Source organism: Nerophis ophidion, linkage group LG19, assembly GCF_033978795.1.
Source record: "Nerophis ophidion isolate RoL-2023_Sa linkage group LG19, RoL_Noph_v1.0, whole genome shotgun sequence".
NCBI classification, from domain to species: domain Eukaryota; kingdom Metazoa; phylum Chordata; class Actinopteri; order Syngnathiformes; family Syngnathidae; genus Nerophis; species Nerophis ophidion.
In genome coordinates, this window is record NC_084629.1 from 18,172,196 (window position 1) to 18,182,472 (window position 10,277).

Below are 10,277 nucleotides of genomic sequence, written 5' to 3' on the forward strand. Positions count from 1 at the left end.
TGATTAGGCCTTTTATTTTTTTAAATCACATAATTATGAGTTTTTAACTCATAATTCTGATTCACCATTGGGGTATTTTTTTTTGCGGCGGAATCAGGCTGTCATATTCTTAAAACATATATATTTAAAAAAAAATTTAAATACCTTTTTTTAAATTGTGAATAAATTTTGAATCAGGATGAATAAAAATTGCGAATCGGAGGTGACTCCATTTTTTCTGCATCCCTACTTCCTGTGTAGGTCCATACCCAGCCACACCAGTTCTAAGCCCTTTCTCACTTCCTGTGGAGAACGACGTCCCACAGGAAACACGAAGAATAGAGAACGTGGGCGGGGATTATCCTTCAGAACTACGAGTGCAAAGTAAAAACAAACTAAACAGACATTCCTATAAGGGGGGTCTACTTCAACCCTCGGGGCCATGGAGCTCACACCCAGACCCCACCTTCACCCCGCTGCAATAAAAGCATCCCGGTAGACAGTGGGGGAAGACAAAGCAGGAAGTGAGGAGCTGAGGAGGAAATGCCTTTCTGATGATGTTTGCTAGGGAGGGTTCTGGCAGTCCAGAGGAGAAGGGAGAGGAGGACGTCCAGACCATAAAGGTGCAGGTCACCACCATGTTGATAAACATGAGAATTTTCCAGCTACGCTAACTGATGATGATCAGTCAAACGTGTTTTCATTTTGGATGCGGTGTATTCCAGAACCACGTAGGGACTCGCCTGGCAGTGCAAACAGGTCTAGTAAAGTCACATGACATCAAACTGATCCCACTGAACCTGAGGCGTCCCTGGTCTCACACCGCCATCCGCCTCCGACAGTTTTTATTTGTCTATGTCCGAACTGAACCCTCCCCCCTGCCGACATGTGGTCCGCATGGGGTTACAACAACCTACCCAAGTAGGCAACTTAGGCAAAGAAGGTTCCGTGTGCTTCCAAAGTAAGCTCAGGGGGCAGGAATGTGAGGAATGTCGGCTGCAGAAGAGATGATGAATTATTCAGCAGCTAAAACATCAGCGCCATGGCGACTAAAATGAGACAACTCTTTGTACCGTTGTGCGCTCTTTGTTGCCCATCTTGTCCTGACACACTGACATGATGACATCACACACACACGCACACACACACACACACACACACACACACACACACACACATACAATTGGGCAGGCTTGAGATAAATTCTCCATTGACATCATTGTTTACGTTTTTTATTGGACAGCTAATTAGCTCGCTCGTTAGCTCAGCCTGTAAGTCAGTGGAATGCTTCAGTCAGTACACTTAAGTCTGTACACTTAAATCAATACGCTTCGGTACACTTAAGTCGATACGTTTCAGTCAGTACACTTCGGTCGGTAAACTTAAGTCGGTACACTTAAAGGCCTACTGAAACCCACTACTACCGACCACGCGGTCTGATAGTTTATACATCAATGATTAAATATTAACATTGCAACACATGCCAATACAGCATTTTTAGTTTACTAAATTGCAATTTTAAATTTCCCGAGAGTTTCTTGTTGAAACTGTCGCAGAATGATTACGAGTACGCGTGACGTCACGGACTGTTAGGAAATGTTAGCGCTGCGCACACACACAGCTAAAAGTCGTCTGCTTTAACCGCATAATTACACAGTATTTTGGACATCTATGTTGCTGAATATTTTGCAATTTGTTCAATTAATATTAGAGAAGTCAAAGTAGAAAGATGGAGTTGGGAAGCTTTAGCCTTTAGCCACACAAACACACAGTGATTCCTGGTTTAACATTCACAGAGGTGAAGCTTTACTATGGATCAGAGCGGTCAAGCGAACATGGATCCTGACCAAATGTCAACCAGCAGTTTTCGGTGAGAAAATTTTGGTAAAAAGTCGCCACTTACCGGAGATCAGCTGAGCTTGTGCCGTCCATAACGCTGCCGTCGACTTCCATCACACACTGGCCTCAAGACACCCGTGGATACACGCTTCCGACTATCAGGTACTATTAAACTCACTAAAACACTAGCAACACAATAGAAAGTTAAGGGATTTCCCAGAAATATCCTAGTAAATGTGTCTAAAAACATCTGAATCCGTCCCAATGCAATCGCATTTTTTTGTTTTTTTACTTGATTTATTTATTTATTTATTTTTTCTAGTCCGTCGCTATCGATATCCTCAAACATGAATCGTTCATCCTCGCTCAAATTAATGGGTAAATTGTCATTTTCTCAGACCGAAAAGCTCTTTTTGTTGGAGGCTCCCATTAAAAACAATGTGAGGATGTGAGGAGCCCTCAACGGATGACGTCATCGTCTGCGACTTCCGGTAAAGGCAGGGCTTTTCTGTTAGCCACCAAAAGTTGCGAACTTTATCGTCGATGTTCTCTACTAAATCCTTTCAGCAAAAATATGGCAATATCGCGAAATGATCAAGTATGACACAAAGAATGGACCTGCTATCCCCGTTTGAATAAGAAAATCTCATTTCAGTAGGCCTTTAAGTCGGTACACCTTAGTCGGTACACTCAAGTCAGTGCACTTCAGTCAGTACACATCAGTGAGTACACTTCCTTCCGGAGTGCGCTGACAGTTACGTACAGGCTTCTTCTTCTGTCCGCCGTTCTGCAACACTTTTTGAGTTGCTTCTCAGTCCCCGTCATTTCAAGTTAGCTCATCCCCTTCAGCTACTTAGCCAAGATGGCACGGCGGCTATTGAGTATGCAGTGTTTCCCACAGGACGGCAAAATTAAAAGACAACTCTTTGTGTTAGTTTGCCTTTTTGCTGTGATTTACCAGGTTTGTTTGTGTTCCATGTTCCATGAAGCCCGTGAAAAATGGCCCAAAATGGCCCCAGAGCTGCACTTTGGACATCCCTGGTTTACGCATTTCACCAGGATATGAGGTCTTAGCAATAGGCCTTTTCTACCAAAAATTCAGGTTCCTGAAACCTTTAGTTTCAGGAACTATGTGTTCCTGTGGAAGTGTGTGGTTTGTGTTCCCACCACATTTCACAGGTCAGGTAGTTAATAAATATCGGGCTGATGACGTATGGAGATGTGGTTTACTATATTTAATCTACACTGATACCATGTAAATAAACACAAAGTTATGCTTTGACGAGTTGAGTTTATACCAAAGTGGATACATGGATGATACAGCAGAGGATTGGGAGAATTTCATGGGGTCAGATGAAACCAAAATAGAACTTTTTTGTATAAACTCAACTCATCTTGTTTGGAGGAAGAAGAATATTGAGTTGCATCCCAAGAACACCAAACCTACTGTGAAGCATGGGGGTGGAAACATCATGCTTTGGGGCTGTTTTTATACTAAGGGCACAGGGCGATTGATCCGTGTTAAGGAAAGAATGAATGGGGCCATGTATCGTGAGATTTTGAGCTAAAACCTTCCATCAGTGAGAGCTTTGAATGGTTAACCAAATACTTATTTTCCACCATAATTTACAAATAAATTCTGTAAAATTCCTACAATTTGAGTTCCTGGATTTTTTTTTTTCACATTCTGTCTCTCACAGTTGAAGTGTACCAATGATGAAAATTACAGACCTCTGTCATCATTTTAAGTGGGAGAACTTGCACAATCGGTGGCTGACTAAATACTTTTTTGCCCCACTGTGTATGGAAAAACATGGTTTTCTTCGAACATTTGGTGGCTTAAATACCGGTGCCCTCTATAACCTGGAAAATACAGTAGTTTAAAGACGACTGAGCAAAAACACTGCAAGATAATTCCACTGATCAGCGCTCTTCACCACACAGATGCACTATAAAGTTCCTAAAAGTCCCTCCGTTGTCAAGTATTTTGTTATAGAAGTACACAAGAAATAAGACATAAACAAGTTGTCCTCGCATACTCTAATGGCGACTGAAAATTGGTATACAGAATTTTCGGAACCACCCCAACACGTCTTCAACCAATCAGCGTTCGACAGCACACCCCCCTTCTTTAAGGTTCCTAGGAACCCCCATAAATCCCACCTCATTACTAGGAACTGAACATAGTTCCTGAGGAACTAAATCTGCCTGGGTAGTTTTAGGTGGAAACACAGGAGTACTTTATGTGAAAGTTTCTCTTAAAAGTTCCAAATATTGCTAATCAGAGGCTTTGCTGCACGCCTCCAAGACACACCGCGAGCTTGTGGAGGTGCCCTGCATATCTGGAACTCTGTTCTCACGGCGTATACGTCCCCTTATGTGAGAAAAATGATGCTGCTGACAACAGCGTGTGCACCTGAAAACACAGAATTAAATAGACCACACCACAAGTGGGTCACATGACTCACAGTTCGACTCGCAGGTGAACAAACAAACAAGCCGACATCAGAACCAAACAATACCAGCCTGCGACGTGACCAGGAGGTGTATGCTAACCCCCCTGGAGGAGGGGTCAGGCTTATCTAAGATCACATGTGTTCATTCAAACAATGAGCTCCATTCAAAAGCAGCACAACTTTCCCCACACAACCGTCCCGGGATGATGTCAGCTGACGTCCATTTTCTCGTACGGCGCAGTCAAGTGGTTCTTGTTGTCGACGGCCAGCAGTTTGTTTGCGTGCTCGCTGACACAAACTCCTTGGTGGAAGGGAAACACTTCTTTGTTGCGCTACTGGTCTCTCTGCAAGATGCTGCGCTACCATGGCAACACTCTTTGACTGCCCGTCTGTCAATCAAGGTGATTACTTTCCACCATAGTCTTGGTTTAAGGACTCCCACTTCTATTGGAAACCTGCCAATCACACTGCATTCCACGGATCTGACAAGTCCACCATTCAGACCTTGGGATGAGTTGGTCTAACATTAGTTCTACTAAAACCTACACACCTGTACCAATAAAACTATACAGATTCCTCAAAACATCAAATATCATATATGTGACTGAACTGCCCTGCTGTGTTTAAGATATTACTGCAAAGCACTAGTCAAATATCCTCTATGACAGTGGCAAACTGTTGTTTTTTAAGAAATGTCTGCAAAAACATTAGTTAAAGATCCTATGACAGAACTGACCTGTTTTTTTTTTTTTAGAAACTAATGCAAAAACATCATTCCAAGATCATACATATGAAAGGAGCCGCCTGATGTTTTATTACTGCAAAACATTTGTGAAAGATCCTATATTGGACAGGACCACTCTGCTGTTTTAAGGAAGCTACTGCAAAATACCCGAGTCCAAGATAATAAATATAAAAGAAGCCGTGGGCTGTTTTTAAGAAACTAATGCAAAAACACTAGTCAAAGATCATAATATGAAAGGAGCCGCCTGTTGTTTTACTACCGCAAAAACATTTGTCAAAGATCCTATTAATGACAGGACCACTTTGCTGTTTTAAAAAAAAACTATTGCAAAAACATTAGTTCGAGATCATAACTATAAAAGAAGCAGTGGGCTCTTTTCAAGAAACTAATGCAAAAACACTAGTTTTAGATTCTATGAATGACAGGAGCAGTCGTTTATAATGTTTTTTCAGAAACCACTAGTCAAAGATCCTCTATATAACAGGAGCAGTCTGCTGTTTTTAATAAACTACTACAAAAACACTGGTCAAAGGTCATACATATGAAAGCCTGTTGTTTTACTACTGCAAAAACACTAGTCCAAGATAATACATATAAAAGGAGCAGTGGACTGTTTTTAAGAAACTAATGCAAAAACACTAATCAAAGATCATAATTATGAAAGGAGCCGCCTGTTACTGCAAAAACATTTGTCAAAGATCCTATAAATGACTTGACCACTTTGCTGTTTTAAGGAAACTACTGCAACAACACTAGTCCAAAATCATAACTATAAAAGGGGCAATGGATTGTTTTTAAGAAACTAATGCAAAAACACTAGTTTTAGATTCTATGAATGACAGGAGCAGTCGTTTTTGTAATGTTTTTTTAGAAACCACAAGTCAGAGATCCTCTATATAACAGGAGCAGTCTGCAAGTTTTGAAATGAACTACTACAAAAACACTAGTCAAAGATCATACATATGAAAGAAGCCGCCTGTTGTTTTACTACTGCAAAAATATTTGTCAAAGATCCTATATATGGCAGGACCACTCTGCTGTTTTAAAGAAACTACTGCAAAAACATTAGTCCAAGATCATAACTATAAAAGGAGCAGTGGGCTGTTTTTTTTCGAAAATACTGCAAAAACACTAGTTTTAGATTCTATGAATGACAGGAGCCGTCGGTTTTAATGGTTTTTCAGAAACCAAGTCAAAGATCCTGTCTGCTGTGTTGATAAACTACTACAAAAACACTACTCAAATATCATATGTGTAAAATGAGCAGTCTGTTGTTTTTACAAACCACAACAAAAACATTAGTCCAAGATCCTCTTTATGACAAGAAGAGTCTGCGATTTTTAAGAAACTACTGCAAAACCCTTAGTCCAAGATTCTATATGCGACAGGAGCAGCCTCCTGTTTATTAGAAATGACAGCAAAACCACTAGTCAAATATCCTATGTATGACAGGAGCAGTGTGCTGTTTTTAAGGATGACAAAAACGTTAGTCAAAGATCCTCTATATGACGAAAGCATTCTGATATTTTTATGAACATACTACAAAAACAAAAACAGAGAACCTCTGCATGATAGAACCACGTTGCTGCTTTTAACACTCCCAAAACACTGGTCAAAAATCCTCTATACAAGAGGATCAGTCTTCTGTTTCTGAAAAACTACTGCAAAAACACTAGCCAGAGATCCTCTGTATGACAGGAGCAGTAATATTGTAATATTTTTTAAGAGAGTGCTGCAAAAACTTCAGTCAACGATCCTCTATAAGATAGAAGCAGTCTGCTGTTGTTACGAAACCACAGCAAAAACTCTCATCAAAGATCCTCTATATAACAAAAGCAGTCAGCAGCTTTAAGGACCTACTGTCAAAAACTTTAGTCTATATATGCCAAAAGCATTCTGATACTTTCATGGACTGACTGCAAAAATTAAAACAAAGATTGATTGATTGATTGATTGATTGATACTTTTATTAGTAGATTGCACAGTACAGTACATATTCCGTACAATTGACCACTAAATGGTAACACCCGACTAAGTTTTTCAACTTGTTTAAGTCGGGGTCCACGTTAATCAATTCATGGTACAAATATATACTATCAACATAATACAGTCATCACACAAGTTAATCATCATAGTATGAACATTGAATTATTTACATATCCTCGGTATGATAGAACCACTTTGCTGTTTTTTAGAAATTACTCACAAAAACTTTAGTCAAAGATCCTCTAAATGGCAGGAGCAGTCTACTACTATTAAGACTCTATTGAAAAAAAAAATTGTCAAAGATCCTATGTAAGACAGAATTGCCCCGTCGTTTTGACAAAACTACATCCAAAACACTAGTCAAAAATCCTATATAACAGGGGCAGCCTCCTGTTTTTCAGGACTTTATTGCTAAAAACTTGAATCAAAGAGCCTATATTTATGACAAAATCATTCTGATATTTTTAAAGACCTTCTGCAAAAACTCAAGCAAAGATCATGTAAACAACAGAACTACTTAGCTGTTTTTTAAGAACATACTCCTAAAAACTTTAGTCAAAAATGTTCTATTTTACAAGAGCACTTTTTAGTAACCGACTGCAAAAATCTTGCGGTTTGATATCGTTCCTGGGTTGTATTACGCAGAGCGTGTTGATAAGTTGATTGGCAAAACTAAATTGGCCCTAGTGTGTGAATGTGAGTGTGAATGTTGTCTGTCTATCGGTTAGCCCAGTGATGAGGTGGCGACTTGTCCAGGGCGTACCTCAACTTCCGCCCAAAGCAGCTGAGATAGGCTCCAGCACCCCCCTCGACCCCAAAAGGGAAAAACGGTAGGAAATGGATGGATGGTGTTTCATTTAACGCAAGGGTCGGCAACCCGCGGCTCTGGAGCCGCCCTAATGGCTCTCTGGAGCATTTCCAAAAATATATGAAAAATGGAAATGAGGGGAAAAAATATATTTTTTGTTTTAATTTGGTTTCTGTAGGAGGACAAACATGACACAAACCTCCCTAATTGCTATAAAGCACACTGTTTATATTAAACATGCTTCACTGATTCGAGTATTTGGCTAGCGCCGTTCTGTCCTACTAATTTTGGCGGTCCTTGAACTCATCCTAGTTTGTTTACATGTGTAACTTTCTCCGACTTTCTCAGACGTGATTTATGCCACTTCTTTTTCTGTCTGATTTTGTCCACCAAATTTATAACGTTGTGCATGAATGCACAAAGGTGAGTTTTGTTGATGTTATTGACTTATGTGGAGTGTGCTAATCAGACATATTTGGTCACTGCATGACTGTAAGCTAATTGATGCTAACATGCTATTTAGGCTAGTTATATGTACATACTGCATCACTATGCCTCATTTGTAGCTATATTTGAGCGCATTTAGTTTCCTTTAAGTCCTCAAAATTCAATTTATATGTCATGACACACTATCTGTATTTAATATGGCTTTTAATTTTTTGCGGCTCTGTCATGCCAAATTTCTTCCCCCCTACAAACCCCCCCACCCATTTACTTCCGGAGTCATGATTAATACAGACGTTTTGTTAACGCTATGTTATAAAAATATAACGCTATATTATAAAAATACAGACGTTTTGTTAACGCTATATTATAGAAAATAAAAAAAATTAAAAAAAACAATTTGGCGCATTTACTTCCGGGGTCACGTTTCCTTTTACGTCATCCCATAGCTTGTGTTTGTAAATACTTTTTTTAATTGTTATTTAATTTTTTATAATATGGCGTTAACAAAACGTCTGTATTTTTATAATATAGCGTTAACAAAACATCTGTATTAATCATGACCCCGGAAGTAAATGGGGGGGGTTTGTAGGGAGGAAGAAATTTGACGTGACAGCTACAGACGAGATTAGTTTTTGTATTTTTGGTCCAATAAGGCTCTGTCACGCCAAATTTCTTCCCCCTACAAAACCCCCCAGGCCCCATTTACTTCCGGGGTCATGAATAATACAGATGTTTTGTTAACGGTATATTAAAAAAAAAATAATAAAAAAAATTAAAAAGACAATTTTCAAACACAAGCTATGGGATGACGTAAGAGGAAACATGAGGAAACGTGACCCCGGAAGTGAATGCGTCATCCCATAGCTTGTTTTTGTAAATTGTTTTTTTAATTTTATTTTTTATAATATATCGTTAACAAAACGTCTGTATTAATCATGATCCCGGAAGTAAATGGGGGGAAGGTTTTTGTAGGGGGGAAGAAATTTGGTGTGACATCTTTCAACATTTTGGGTTGCCGACCCCTGATTTAACGCAACATCTTCCTGGGGCTAGTGTCGCCCCCTAGCGGCCTGGGGTGTAAGTACAGCTCCAGCCGAGGATCTAAACGTCCAGACGGACTCCAGCCGTGCAGCCCATCAAGTCTCCTCAAGCCCGTCCGCCATCGTTAGGTCGTGTCGCCATGGCAACCACACGCAATGAACGCCCGCTGAGGACACTTCCAAGATGATGATGAGCTGCGCCATCCAAGACTCGACAAAGCAGCCACAACTCACACCAAATACCGAAAAAAACAACTTGGACACAAAGTCCACGTCCACGTTTCAAGAATGTCGGACGCAAACTTTTCCCTCAACCCTCCGCACTTTGGCGCCTTTCCCCACACTCCGTGCGCGCCGTGACGACGTTGACAATAATAAGGAAAGATGGCAGCTCACCTCCGCCAACCGCCGCACGGCTACCGTGTCTCACCGCCAGCCGGGCGCCCTGAAGCCGAGCAGCCGTCGTCGTGAGAATCCCGCCTGCCCGCCGAAGCCTGCTGGAGGCTGAGTGGCCGCCCGAGCCCCGCCTGAGCCCCGCCAGGCCCGCGGCCAGCCCGGCTGATGTCACCGAGGCGGGGAGGAGCTCCGGCGGGTACAGCCCGCCCCGGGAGGACGTCATCCGCACACACACACACACACACACACACACACACACACACACACACACACACACACACACACACACACACACATATCATGTTATGCTGTGTGCAAGGAAAACATGGACAATATGATGATAATAAACAACACTCAGTTTATTTAAAAGATGAAAATCTTACCTTGTGTTTTGTCAATACACTGTCAAGAGATCATAGCACCATAGCACTTCCAATAAAAAAAAATATACACATAGCAAATAAAAAACATATATATATATATATATATATATATATATATTAGGGCTGTATATATATATATATATATATATATACATATATATATATATACATATATATATATATATATATATATATATA

General features: G+C 40.5%; 1 protein-coding gene across 2 annotated transcripts in view; it reads right to left on the reverse strand.

The window, feature by feature from the left end:
• The window catches only part of LOC133538087 (SH3 domain-binding protein 4), a 47,087-nt gene extending 37,204 nt beyond the window's left edge, over window positions 1-9,883 (reverse strand). For both annotated transcript variants that reach the window (XM_061879377.1, XM_061879378.1), the window contains exon 1: window positions 9,697-9,883. The gene's annotated coding sequence lies outside the window, so the exon portion shown is untranslated. The remainder of the gene's footprint in view (window positions 1-9,696) is intronic.
• Between the last annotated feature and the right edge of the window lie 394 nt (window positions 9,884-10,277).